We start from the raw sequence: 13,683 nt of genomic DNA, 5'->3' as shown, positions 1-13,683 counted from the left end.
CCCTACAGTATAACTACATGTCAAGAGCAGTCAAGTACTGCTGCAGACTAATTCAGATGGAACAACACAGGCTACCCATCCAAGCTTATTATATACTAACATCTCTTGATGATAATGGTAAAATACATGGGCATCACATATTAGAATGATTTTATTTCAGTTTGGATTTGGTTTTGTTTGGCTAAGCCAAGACATTGGTAATATTCAACATTTCATGACAGATTTTAAACGAAGATTTTACGACTGCCTCACTCAATATTGGCACTTCTCCCTGACATCATCAACGAAATGCAATTACTACTCACAGTTCAAGTCATTACTAAATGTTGAATCATATATAACTTGTGATATGTCTTCTTACCAACGTAGACGTATAGCCATGTTCCGATGTAATAATTTCAGACTTGCTGTCGAACTGGGGCGTCACAACAACATCCCATATAATGAACGTGTCTACACTTTCTGTTTTTCAAAGGGACATAACCATGTAGAAGATGAATTCCATGTTCTTATGATTTGTGACCAATATTCTAGAGCAAGAAAAAACTCAAGAAGAAACTCTTCCCAAGCGTCTCGTTACCCCTCCCTCTATTGAGAATTTTATAAGACTTATGTCAGCTGAAAACGAAGAAATTATAAAAGGCTTAGGTAAATGTCTCTCCCAAGTCATGAACATCGAAAGGAAACAGTGTGGAACGGTAAATCTTTATTAAATCTACCCAGTATGCAGTATATAAGTATACAGTATATTTCCATTGTATGGCCTAAAGTACCGAATAAATTTGTCTGTCTGTCTGTCTGTCTGTCTGTCTGTCAATTAAGGCAAGAGGCGAAATTAACTGCAACAGATAGACTAACGAACCATCCAGGAAATATTACCTACTACTAGCACAGAGTTGTTAGCAACTATGACCTGCTACTAGTAGGTACAAAGACGGTCTCTACGTCTCTGGAGACTAACATTTACTGCTGCATATATACTAGCTAACAGTAAGAATTAAATAGCATAACCATATTAGGGTGTATGTTCACAGGGGCGCATTTCACGCCATATTGGAACATGCAGTGTCCAACACAGCATTCAGCAGATGGTAGGATGTCTGTCATCATTTTGTTGTTGTTTTTTATCCCCGGTCTAGACAGGCTAGACTTAGATTTAGTATATTCATACGGTATATGTATTTTATACATCACCTTATTACAATTTTAACAACCAATAGATAGATCTATAGATATAGTAATCCGGTCTTAATAGAAGATCGTTACGGTTTTCATTCATACATGCCATTGTATGTGTATTTGTTTGATAGAACTACACATATTTATAAGAACTTATCGTTACAAAATATATTGACAAACAAGGTTAAAATTTGTCTTTGGAAAAATCGTCCCGACGTGGTCAGAAAGAGTTATCACCCTTGGCCGGCATAGCGATCGGTTTTCGATCAAACATTTATCGGTCAGATCTTGCTTTTAGTTTACTGTTCTTACTTGTTATCTAGTCTTTGTGCAAACATAATTTACAGCCTACAACCATTCACTATGGTACTTTTTATTTTCAGATATGGATCTACTGAGGTGGAGAACGTCAACGTGCCGCTGACCCTGCACATGACGCATGTTTGTATTCTATGTCTGTAGGCCTAGAATGAGTGTAGGACTAACACAGATATATCATCGGGGAAGCATCTAATCTCATCTAGATTTTTAGTGTTAATTAATTTGTTTTGCTGAAAGGTCTGTGTTCCGGGTTGAAAGTGAGGTCCATTTCTGGCGTTCGCTCCATTGTGAGATAATTAAGGCTCACGCTCTAATTCACTATAGTGAACAACACCAACAACAAACAAAAAAGAGGGGATGTAGACTATAGTCTACATCCCCTCTTTTTTGTTTGTTGTTGGTGTTGTTGTTGTTATGATGAACATTGGGGGAATATGTAGACATACGAGATTAATAAAGGATCATAAAAATTATTGTGCATCCGTCAAATTTATAGTAAACTATGTATCATTGATTACCTCCCTTTGCAACCAATATGTCAAAATATCAGTACCAATTTAGACCTACACATGTTTTTATTCCCAGGGTATCCTAGTGGGCTGTGTCCTGCCACATTCAGGACATTTGAGGTGCAACCCTTGTAGGAAATCAGGTATGTTGTATTCTACCCCTATACATGTTGGGAATAACATTAATTTGTATTATTACACTAAGGCTAATTTATATTACTGTTGTATAGATTTAGCACAAGCTAAGCACAGGTGGTGTGAACATTTATCTTTATGCACCCCCATGATAAAGTCAGGGATAACAATAGAGGAATCATCATACATCAAATTAAATCATGGATGTCATGATATGAAATACCACATTTGTAGTATTATGGGTACCTCATTATATCAGTCTTTCATCGCTGGATCATCAGCCGACACACTGTGATATTACTGAAACTCAACCATTCACTTTGCAAACTTACTGACCTGATTATGGCAATTGTGAAAGTATTACTTTCCCTCAGACCTTAAGCCATTTATTAAGTTATGAGGTGTGAGTTGGTATACTGTTATCAAACTACAGGCTATCATGAATACAGGAATATCCAATTTGAAGTCAAATGAGCTTATGTCATGGTGCATTATCTGTCATCTGTCCAATACTAACTTGTACACTTTCAAACTCTCCTCTGAATCTACTAGGCCTATGAAACTGAAATCTCAGCAATGATATTCTAAAACATGAGGCCATTTACAAAATATCACTTTTGTGTATCACACAGCCATTTCAGATGTGGCATTATGAAACTTGATACGTGTTATGGGGTTTACATTGATGCATTTTTTGCTTGATCTGGGAAGAACATCTTAGATATTAACCACTTGGTGAGACCCACCAGCGTGGAAATGGTGCTGACAAACCAAGGAAAATAATCATGGTAATTATGGGATTTGAACCCATTGTCATAGATATCTGGCATATGAAAGGGATGCAGCTTAGTCTATGAAAATGTAAAATATTGATAGAAACATTTTATATTCATTTTAGTTTAAAAGTAGACCCAGTGAGATGGGCTTGGCGGAAGGGAAAATAATATGGTTCAAGGACTGTGAGACAGACAGGGATGCAACTCTGCCCAGCAAATTGAGGTGGCTTCTTAGATAACTGTATTACCTGAGCCTTCTATGGCCTTAAACTTTCACATACCTCGTTTTATGAAGTTTGTTTGTGTTTTCATTACCTTTTCTGAAAATCATATTTTCAATAAGCTGAGATTTTGTGTATTTGATCCCACTAACATGATGCCAATACAACTTCAAGCTGTCTAGACATGGCAACCATATTGAACTTATACGTTTCACCCTTTAGAAAGACCCTTCTGCATTTACATTATGAAATTTTATATACAGTAATTATTTGGTAAACCCAACAACAGGGTCATATTTTGCAAGTTATTCTTATGTTTGGAACTGCAACATTTTGTCTTCATGTGCTGCTGCAGCAGTCATGATGAATGTTTTCTTTTGACTTGTTTCATTACCAATTATTATCCCCCACAACATGTTTTGCGGGGGTATTAAAATGGACATGGTCAGTCCTTGCATTCATACTTCTGTGTAAGATTTTGAAAAAATGTTTACTATTTTCTTCACCAATCATGGTACATGGGTAGGCCTAGTGGTGACCTGGTGCCTGTTGATAGTTTTGGATTTTTGTAAAATGTATCTTTTTAGTTTCCATGGCAACATCTTTGACTGAAAAAGGAGGGTAGTGATCGTTCTTGGAACATACCTTAAAAACCTACAATATTTCTTCACCAAACTTGACACACAGATCGGTCTAGTGGTGAACTGGTGCCTTTTGATAGTTTAGTATTTTTAAAAAATTATTATTTTGAGATGCCACAACTTTGACTCATACTGAAAATGAGGGTAGTGCTCCTTTCTATGCAGATTTTAAAAAAAATACAATATTTCCTTAACAAGCATGGAACATAGATAGGTCTAGTGTTGAACTGGTGCCTTTTGGTAGTTTAGGATTTAAAAACATATATGATATTTTGAGATGCCACAACTTTGACTCATACTGAAAATGAGGGTAGTGCTCCTTTCTATGCAGATTAAAAAAAAACTTACAATATTTCCTTAACAAACATGGCACATAGATAGGTCTAGTGTTGAACTGGTGCCTTTTGATAATTTAGGATTTTTTAAACAAATATTTAGTTTCCATAGCAAGTATTGAAATATTTAGGGGATAATGGTGAATTTGTCTTCTTGCATATACTGTCATCCTTTTAATTGGTCAAGATGCTGTGAGAAAGTCTGTTCTGTAGATAAATAGTTTAGTTTCTTTTGCTTATTTATTATACCCTTGTATTGCCTTTTTGTTGTAATAATATATTCCGTGAAAAAGTACAGGGAAGCTACAGAGCCTTTACCCAGGGTAGTTTGTTCGAACAGTATTTCTGTCAGTCATGTGAGGGGACAGCCAAAAGGTAATGAAGGGAAAAATTATTACATCAGAGCTACAGATAAGCAGCGTATTTGTGTAAAATACCCCCCCAAATTATTTAAAACCCAATTACTTTCCATTAAGTTGTGTACAGAAACGCATGCATTAGATGAAAAACGCAAATTATTAAAACAGCTCGCGTAAATGCCAAATGAAGCTTTTTCACCATGCATACAAAGGAGCTAATTTCTGAAACACAATTACAAGCTTATTTGCTTTCTGAGTCAAACCTAGGTATTTAGAACATTTTTTCATTTTTTTGAAATCTTAAAATGTTCACTAATTTTGGGAAAGACCCAAGAGAGTGATGAATAGATGAGTGAAAAAATATTGGTTACCCAATGAAAAATGTAATAACCCAATTAAAATAGAAACCCTAGAGTAAAAACTGAATTGCTCAAAAAGTTATCTGGAGCTCTGTTAGATGAATCAGTTTAATGGCACCAATACAATGGGCACATCTGGCCTCCATAAGGTTGAATCTGGTAAACTGTCTGTGATGTTTTGGGGTGACGACATTGCAGCCATATTGAATGTTATTTTGACCAGGTACTCATGTATCATGGTGTTATTTATTTAACAGGCTGTAATACTATATTTCAATCTCCAATGTGCTATGTTTCAGTGATCATATGTTGCATTTGGTCATGCCATCATCTTTCACCTTTTTGTGTCCTACTAATGGAATGTACCAGTAAGTGTAATAACCTTGTACCTGCAATATTTCCTATGAATCTTTTTGGAAGTGAAGCTATGATTGGTTATATATGTGTGTTGTCATGCACTCCAACATTGGTATAAAATATATCTACTGTTCTTTTCAGATTTCAGATTCAGATTATCATGCCATGGTCATACCCTTTGCATGCACCCTTGTATCTAGATTACAGGTATACTAACACGGACATGATCCAAGTAATTCAGTCTCAAAACGTAGTCACAGAATTTGATTCTTATCATTCACAAAGGGCAACTGTATGGAATGTCAGTTTTGTGTGACCTGGCTGATTTGGTGACATTACACCCCAATTACATGGATAGTTGTTAGTGCTATCAACCTCTTGCCTGCCTGGACCAAGCACCATTAATTTAAGTGGTCATAAAAAATTCACATTTGTCATTGATTATTAAATATTCATATCATTTGGTGTATCTGAACATTTGTTACTTATTTCTGCATAATCTTGTTAATCTATTTATGATGACCTTTACCAGTATTTAATTCCCTAAAAATAAATTCTGATCAGTTTCAGGCCCATTCAAACGGTACGTAGTGAGGCATATTTTTGTTTATCCTAGATAACCTTAGCAAAGTTTTCATGAAGAGGTTGATGGGTGTTTATTACACTTTTTTAACCTTCATTTGCAAATGTATTTTTGTATCTTCCAATTCTGATTTGTTCAACTTTAAGAACTTTCTTCTCAGAAACCAAGGAAACTAAAACTTAATGACACCTGGCATGTGTAGCACCACAATGGGACTCGGATTAAGTTATGTGGTTGTCCCAGTGTTTTCTTTGACAATTTGTTCATTCAGTTCTGTAGTGTCATGTGTTGTGTTTGTTCTTATGAAGATTTTCATTCTTCGTATACCATGTTCACAGGTTTCACTGTCCAGTTACAAGAAGCCTGGTGTAAATAGCTTGTTTGGTCCAGTTGCACCCAACAAAGGTAACATTGATCGCCTCGAAACGTAGGATTCATGTCTGCATGTCTTTAAACAAACTGGTTGTAATATAGCATAGACTATTTTTCCAGATACGACAAATATACAAATAAAACAAAATACTTTTTGAATACAAACAACATGGCCTGCTTGTCTGGTGTTTATCATCCTGACACAACTATTAGCTCACCAAGGTGAGCTTATGCCATACCATGGGGTACGTCGTCCGTATGTGAACAATTTTAAAAAAAACCTTCTTCTTTTGACCACAAATTGACAATTAACGAAATTTGACTGGAAGCATCCCTAGGTGGTGAGGATTCAAAATTGTACAAATGGGGGTAATTTGGCTATATTGCTTTAAGCGACATCTTCTCTGGAACTAAGACATAGATATCAACCATATATTGTTGGAAGCATTCTCCGTCGGTGAGAAGTCAAAATTTTACAAATGGTGGGCTGACCCCCGCAAGAGCTGGGTGGCGGGCCCAAATAAGAGTAATTTGGCTATATTGCTTTAAACAACTTCTTTATTGGAACTAAGAGATAGATATCAACCATATTTGGTTGGAATCAATTCTCCAATGGAGGGGCTGAAATTGCTTCTTGAAAAACAATTAAGAATGAAACTAAGAAAAGAGAAACCACACTCTGCAGGAAGCTGAAACTTAACTTTGTAGAAATGATGATGATCACTTGTAGCCTTCACAAAGCGAAGGAACAAATAAGCTTATGTCATGGCTGTGTTCATCTATACTAATGGAAAAAAGTAGCTGCTGTGTATTAAGTAGTGTAAATGTTATGTTATTGTAAATAACAACATAATATTTGTTTTTTTTGTCTCATCATTGTTTTATCATGACAAATTCATTGACAAAATCCATTCCTGGTAATTGGAGACGGAGAGACAAGCCCCCAAAGAGGGGTGCAACTTGTAGGCGGGCAACTATCCTGCTGCAACATGATGTTACGTCCCTGCATGTGCACAAAGGCAAGAACATTATCTCAAACGATGTCCTCATAACAATGATGAGTTGTGATGCCACCCCACACCATTACACTTCCATCCCAAAACTGATGATGATAAGTAATGCAAGAGTTGCTAAAACATTCTCCAGTATGCATGTAGACCTTTGCACGACGATCAGAGCTGTTCAGATGAAACCCTCATGCATCTGTGAATAGTGTACTGTCCCTGTTTTTCTTCTGAACCTCAGATGCTGTCTACACCAAGTGTGACTGATAGTGCTGTGTAAGCAAAATTAGGCATATTGCTGAATGTTGGGACCGGATGTTGTGCTCTCTGAACTGGTAACGTACAGTTCTGCCACTAATTCGTCTTAACCCAAGAATTGTCCGATTATTAATGTGGCAGATGATATTTGTGATTCGATGAACATTAAAAATGTTTGGCAATTTCGTTTTGCGCATTTCCTGTTTGCAACATGTCATCAAGCCGTGACAGCATTATTAATTACGGTTGAACACATTTTATTAGACCCACATAGCTAAACAATAATTGTGTGCTGTTTACATTATGAAAACGCGTGTAAATACCTTGCTCCCAACAAACATGCAAACACACAAATTATACGCAGTCCATAAACATCTGCATGCAAATTGTGAATCACGACCTTTAAACTGAGGAGATGTCTTCATCAATATGCATATTGAAAGATGCATTATTTAATTTCAGATTAAACTTAGTTTAATTCAATCTCACTAAAATCAGATCTTAGTTTTCGCTACCGCTAACCAAAGATCTGAGGACATCCCATTACGGGTCACGTCAGAACGACCTTTCGCGATCATTGACCGACCAATGAAATGACTGATAAGAAATCGACATTTGCCAATCAGAAGGCAGCTATCTCAAGCTTTACTGCACTAGTTTCAAACTGGCGACTACGCCTCGAAATATATTTTGACGTATTCTTGATTAAAAAAAATTAAAACTGACCAAAACAACATTCTGGAATGACTTATAGATGGCCTAAATTATATGGATATAATCATAAAACCCATAACTGTTGTTCGGAATACCCTCTGTTAAATATTTCGAGGATGCATGATTAGACAACACATTTTGACTGTCACTTTCAGAATCTGGTAAGTGACGCTCTGATTGGTTGGATGAAAGGTCATGCTGACGTGACCCATAATGGGATGTCCTCAGATCTTTTTTAAGCGGTAGCGATAACTAAGATGTGATTTTAATGAGATTGAGTTTTGTTGGACTTTATATTAAGTATAGTTACCTTTTTCCGCTAGTATGTATGTCATTAACGATTACACTTTCAACATCTCCTCTAGAGCTACAAAGCCTATGAAGCTGAAACTTGGCATGAATCATCCCAGCAATGATGTCAGAATTGTGATTTGATGTTAAGCGTGTTGCTGTGTAACAGCAGCGTATAAAATTCCCGGAAGGGCAACTTTGCCAATATTCCTGTCCAGATAAAATGCTTCCCGTCCAGAATTTTCTACACTAATGAACAAAAGTAACAAAATGGTGAACATAAGAAAAGTACTGTTGATTGTTAGTTCTCAGAAAACGACAATAAACTGATGGATTGTCAACTTAGTTACTTTAACTCATTGAAATTCATCAAATTCCAAGTCTGATTGACTGCCTTCATGGTGTACTGGTGGAGTGTCTGCTTGGAGAGCGGAAGGTCAGAAATTCGATCCCTTGAAGCATCATTCCAAGAGACCTTAAAAGATGGTACTTGTTGTTACCCTGTCTTGCTCTCGGTAGTAAGGGCTAAAAGAAGGATGGTCCACTCAGAGTCAGTATACTGTATATAAAATTTGTTTTGCAGGTTTTTGTTGAAGTACATGTATATCTTTTTTTGAAATTCATGTCTAACTGTATCAGTCATCTCCCTCACAAAATGTTAGAAATTTGGTTGTATTTTAAGAACCTTACACTTACATACTTTGAAAATAACAAAATCAGATCAAATTATCATCTGTTATCACATTTTCCTTCACACGAATATCCAGATACAAATTATGAGTCTGTGTCCAGAAGCCAGAAATCTTTTACCAAAAAATAAATGCTTATCAGTTTCTGGATGTGAATTACAAAAAGTACACAAATTATCATAAGATATTTTAATTTTGTTCAAGACAATATTTGTGGTAATAACACCATCTTAATTTTGTATCCTGGACACATTTAACGGGCTTGAGAAAAATTCCTTGCAGGTTGAGATAAATGCAAATTATAACTTCCCATTAAGTTTTGAATTTAAGTGAGACAACATGATATTAAAGTATAATATCTTTACAGGCATTTTTAATGGAACATAACTTGATGTTGCCATGAACCTAAAATAAATGTATGCCATACCCACAAACGGTCAACTGTTTCCTGATTGGCTGATAATAGAATGGGCGGGGCTTGTTTTTCATTATATTGGGTTTAACAATGTCACTGATTTTCTTTTGTTGTCTTCCTGTTTTTTATGTAAGTACTTAATTAGGAGTCTATAAAATTGTTAATATTGACATATTTATTTAAAAGAATTGACTCCAATATAATTTTAAATTAATATGGGTATAAATGTAAAAATAAGGTGTACTACGTGGATTTATTTATATTGAAGTTAAATCATAAGTTATTTTTCCATGAAAAATGTTCAATCAAACTTATGTGAATATTTTCAACCTTTCCAGGGCAACTACCATGCTGTAATGAAACTTGATGGTATCAGTTTACACCAACGCTAAACTACATATACAGCTCCCAATACAGTGTGCTTTGAGAAGGGGGAGCAACTATGCCCTGTACGTTTCTGGAAAGAAGAAGTGTTGAGAAGAAGAGTTCTGTGTTGAAGTCAGCATTGACATCCTCACTAAAGTACCCGGTACTCACGGAAATGAAAAAAAACTGTTTTTCGCAATTTAAAAATAGACACAAAGTGTTACGTAGCTGTAAATACGAAATAACAAAACAACTCGAAAAATACTAGTCTGGATTTGCTAGTTTGATCTCAGTGAACAATACAAAATGTACTTTACAGGAGGTAATTTGTCAGCACTTTCAACATTCAAAAATAAAACTAAGTCCAAATTGACATAGCAGAAACAGACTATAGGCATTATGCACCTGTTCTCACCTGTCATCAAGGTGTCATAGGTCACCTTGATCTACCTACAACTGGTTATGCCCTGTTTCACAATAGTCTGTTTTATTCACATTTTTACACACTTTTACGTGTAAAAAGGCATAAAACATTTGATACGCTGTATTTGTGCAACGGCCCAATTATTACTAATTTAGTTGTTTGAATATTTACATATTTTGTATATTAACTGCATTTATTTAAGATCTGAGGTCGAAAAAACAGGTTTTTTTCATTTCCGTGAGTACTTTAGTGAAAAGATCAGTAGGTAGTAGCATCAGTTCGCTACTGTGTTTTCAGCATTTTGAGGCAAAACTCTTTTCATGTGTTACATTTGTGTTTATTGTTTCCTCAACAATAAAGAACTAGCAAAATGATGAATTTTGTTTGTAGTTGATTGATTATGACAAGTATAAACAGTATTATGTAGGCATGAATGTGTTCATGTATTCATCACCGAACGACATGATGTCAAATGGCTGATTGTGTTAATGTGCCCAATGGCATGTGTTTTGTCAGCCACTGATTTGCCTTGTCCACAATACATTTACCAGCCGCCATGCTATAGCTTACATTACAATCCTGGCAATCCATGCTACAGATTATGATTTTACATCCAAACAGATGGTAAGTTAGACAGGACCAAAATAATGATGTCACCACATCATCTCAACAGAAACATGAATCGCGAGGTGCTTTGGTAATGGTTACTACCCAATATATGTCCGACAGTGACATAAAACTGCGTTATTCTTGAATCAGATGCTAATGTCGCAAAATATCAACAGAAAAATGAATCATAAGTTCTAGGGTTAGAGTTTCCACCCAATATGTGTCGAACAGTGATGTAAAACTGGGTTATTCTTGAATCAGACGCAGATGTCACGAAATCTCAACAGAAACATGAGTGATAAGGTGTTAGGGTTAGGGTTTCTACTCAATATGTGTCCGACAGTGATGTAAATCTGGATAATTCCCGATACAGACGCTGATGTTCTCGTATCTCAACATAAACATGAATCATGAGGTGCTAGGGTTAGGGTTTCTACTCAATATATGTCCGGCAGTGATGTTACACTGGATAATTCCTGATACAGACGCTGATGTTCTCGTATCTCAACAGAAACATGAATCATGAGGTGCTAGGGTTAGGGTTTCTACTCAGTATATGCCCAATAGTGATCTAAAACTGGGTTATTCCTGATACAGACGCTGGTGACATGAAATCTCAACATAAACATGAATCATGCTAGGGTTAGGGTTTCTACTCAATATATGTCCGACAGTGATGTAAAACTGCATTATTCTTGAATCAGACGCAGCTGTGACGGAATCTCAAAAGAACAAGAATCGTAAGGTTCTAGTGTTAGTGTTCCTACCCAATATATGTCTAATTGTGATATAAAACTGTGCCGAAAAGTGACAAGAAACTGCTTTATCAGTCACACAGACCCTACTTATTAATTTCTGCCTTTATGGTACTGCAATTGTGCTGAAGTAGAGTGAAAGAAACTTGGGTGCACAGGTGTCCCAATTGTCATGGTTGATGGAACTTGATGTACTGGTCATGGGTTCAAATCAAATACGATCCTTTGTTTCAGCACAATACCTCATGTGGTTGCAGAAATTTGTGTCTCACTTTCAAATCACACTGCCACATGTCCATCTGTTCACTATTCTCCAAACCAGTGATCAGAATGGATCCTCACATAACCAATCGGCACAACTCTGCAGTGTTGAAGCATTTTAGACCATTAGGCCAACTTTTCTCTCAAACAGCATAAAAGCATCCACACTATGGTGACGACAATCTCATTAAAATCAGACCTTAGTTCTTGCTACTGCTAAACAAAGATCTGAGGACATCCCATTACGGATCACGTCAGACTGACCTTGTGCGAACTTTGACCGACCAATAGAATGACCAATCCGAAGGCAGCTTTCTCGTGCTTTACGGCACTAATTTCAAATTGGCGACTACACTTCGAAACATATTTGGACAAATTCTCGATTACAAATTTGAAAAACTAAACAAAAGAACATTCTGGAGTGGCTAATAGATGGTCTACATTGTATGGATTCAGTCGTTAAAACCGTAACTATCTTTCGGAATACCCAATGTTAAAGTTTTCGAGGTTGTATGATTAGAAATCACATTCTGACTGTCACTTTCATGATCTGGTAAGCGACGCTCTGATTGGTCGAATGAAAGGTCGTTCTAGCGTGACCCCTAATGGGATGTCTTCAGGTCTTTGTTTAGCGGTAGCGAGAACTAAGGTCTGATTTTAATGAGATAGTGGTGACGGAAACACACCTAGTATCACATGTATTCCAATACTTTATTTTATTACAGAAATCCGTTTTTTTATACTATATATACATCAGTAGTGAAAACAAAAAACTTCTGAATACCATATTTGTGAAACTCATACTTAAAGATGGTGTCAGTTTTCTTCAACTTGCTGAATATGAACTTTAACATTTGGTCATGACAATATTAGTGTTGGAATCAAGAGTGCAGCATCCAGTTCATGACATCACTTTAAAGTAGATATCTGAAACCACAAAAAAACTGAATCAAAAATCTTATCTGGGGCTCTGTTAAAATACTGTAAAATTTGCATTTTATCTCAAACCTCAAATCAAAAATTTCAAATTCACACATTTCTCAGCCCATTTATACACTTTATTAACAACAATTAGTGAAAGCACACTTTCAAGATTTATTTTCTGGCATATTTCTCAGCAATGGTGCCCCAAAACTGCTACCATTTTGATAATTCCAACCCAATAAGTACATAGAAAGTTGCATGATCAAAAACATAAGAACAAATAAGAAGCACATAGTGTTTCAAAAAAAAAAAATATGACAACTTAATCAAATAGATTGCAAACATATGTCCAAAGTCTAGATGTATACAATGAACACTTCTCAAGAACATCTGTGCATCCTTACAACAGGACTAACTAGCATAATTTCAGAGCAGATTTGTTGGCACTTGATATGCTATTTCCGATGACCTAAAAATGCGTTTGTGGGGGAAATATTTAAATGTATGGGACCCATTTATTTTACCTGAAGTTTAACCCAATCTGTGGTATTTCATGAAGGGTGTTTTAGCAAGGGATGACTGTATTTATGTTTATGTTGCAACATTACAAAAAGAACCAGATATTTCAAATCCTTAACTTGAACAAATATACAGTTTCGAATCCCAATAAAATTCACATTTCTAGAACTGATTTGCCACTCTGATAAAGGGTACTTATATATTTTATTATGTGGCTGTTTTCTCAATATCATTTTCATTTTAACACTTTGATCAATTCATAACATTTAATACACCCCTGTGTCGCAATTTACAGTGTTGATATTTT

General features: G+C 35.9%; 1 long non-coding RNA gene across 5 annotated transcripts; it reads left to right on the top strand.

Moving 5' to 3' along the window:
- The first annotated feature begins 2,117 nt into the window (after positions 1–2,117).
- Positions 2,118–10,027, top strand: LOC124120678. Of its 5 annotated transcripts, none has more exons than XR_007218044.1 (3): positions 2,118–2,152; positions 6,114–6,180; positions 9,857–10,027. It is a non-coding gene; the product is annotated as an uncharacterized LOC124120678 (long non-coding RNA). The 5 variants fall into 5 exon arrangements; XR_007218043.1 differs by lacking the exon at positions 2,118–2,152 and adding an exon at positions 2,863–2,932; XR_007218047.1 differs by lacking the exon at positions 2,118–2,152 and adding an exon at positions 3,112–3,143.
- Positions 10,028–13,683: the final 3,656 nt, after the last annotated feature.

Source organism: Haliotis rufescens, unplaced genomic scaffold (genome assembly GCF_023055435.1).
Source record: "Haliotis rufescens isolate VD_foot unplaced genomic scaffold, xgHalRufe1.0.p SCAF_1, whole genome shotgun sequence".
Taxonomy (NCBI): Eukaryota; Metazoa; Mollusca; class Gastropoda; order Lepetellida; family Haliotidae; genus Haliotis; species Haliotis rufescens.
Note: the sequence above shows the minus strand (reverse complement) of the source record. Positions and strands in the feature narration are given on the sequence as shown.